The sequence below is a fragment of the Geospiza fortis genome, unplaced genomic scaffold, assembly GCF_000277835.1.
Source record: "Geospiza fortis unplaced genomic scaffold, GeoFor_1.0 scaffold84, whole genome shotgun sequence".
Taxonomy (NCBI): Eukaryota; Metazoa; Chordata; class Aves; order Passeriformes; family Thraupidae; genus Geospiza; species Geospiza fortis.
The window spans coordinates 2,823,280-2,824,724 of record NW_005054363.1 but is presented as its reverse complement, the minus strand read 5'-3'; positions in this window follow the sequence as shown (position 1 = coordinate 2,824,724).

The window sequence follows — 1,445 nt, the reverse complement described above, 5'->3', positions numbered from 1 at the left end:
GGCACGGGACGCCGGCAGCGGGACAGAGCCGTGCTCCCGCTGCTCACCGACGGCGGGGCCGTGGGGCCCAGGCGAGCCGGGAGCCGTCGGGGCAGAGCCGTCGGGGAGTGCGGCCACCGGCCAGGACACCGCTTGCTGTGGGCATGAGGGCACCACGGAATGCCAGGGCAGGCTCGGGACTGCTGGGGAAGCCTCAGGCCTCCCTCCAGATTGGCTCCCAAGCTGTCTTCAAGGCCAGGGCAGGGAGATTTGGCAAGTGCAGGTTCAGTGTAGGAGACAAAGCTGGGGAGAGGGAGGGGTTTGGGGTTGACGGTGTCGAGGCAGACACAGGACAGGGGCGAAGAGGAGGACTTCGGGGCCAGTGGGCCACCCTCGCACAAGGCTGTGAGAGGGATCTTGGCTGCTCTACCCCCTAAAAAAAAACCCCAACCCCCGAACCTGATGACTTCCTGCTCTCCTTTGAGCGTGGCAGGGCCGGGCCAGGGTCAGGGCACGAGGGAGGCGGGTGGAGAGGGGCTGCGGGCGGGATGCGCCAAGGCGAGGGTCAAGTTCAAGGCCAGCCTGGGTAGGATAGGGAAGGAGGGGGAGCTTACTCACTGCCACAGCCGCCACGGCCGCGTCCCTGGGCCTGCCGGAGCCGAGGCATCCCTGCCGGAGGGGCTGGGGCTGTCCTTGCTGCCACACGACCTGCGCTTCGGCCAGAGGGAGGCCGCCTAACCCCCCCAAGGATCATCCCTGGGCTCCCCCGAAGACAGAACGGCTCCGAGGGCAGGGAGAAGGCGAGCCCAGCTGCTGAGCGCTTCTCTCCGGTCGGAGACGAGCCCGCCAGGGCGGGGGACGGCGGAGCGGGGTTGGTGGCCCTTGGGCAGGGCTGTTCGTCCGCCCCTGGGCCCGGGAGGGGATTTGGGCAGGCGGTGGCTGCCAGGGACTGCCTCTGAAGCGGGACCCCCGTATGGTTTTTCAGCTGTGGGAAGGCCGGCAGGACAAGGAGGGATCCTCTCAGCTGCATTTCCCACGGATGTCTCCAAGGGGCAGGCGGCATATGCCAATGATTTTAATAAAATCTTTTTACGTAATATTATTACCGAACATAAATTATGTTTTAATAGCAGTTTGATTACCCGGGGAGCTGCCGGGTGCGCGGGCATGGCCGCTCTGGGAGGAGCACGGCCGCCGAGGAAGCTCCGGAGCCGCTCAACATCTAAACTTCCTTGTCAGCGGCGGGACAGGGGGGAGGGGGTGTCTTTCCCTCCCTCCTCCCCTTCCCCTGGGTGTAGGTAACCCTCATCTCACCCCAGGAGTGAGCAGGGCCCCGTGTACCCTCATCTCCTCGCCTAACTCACTCACACCGGCCGGAGACAGCTCTATTGATATTTGAACACACGGCACAAAGCCCAGAAAACCCAAAGCGGCGGCTGGCGCGGCGGGGTGCGAGGGCTGGGCCC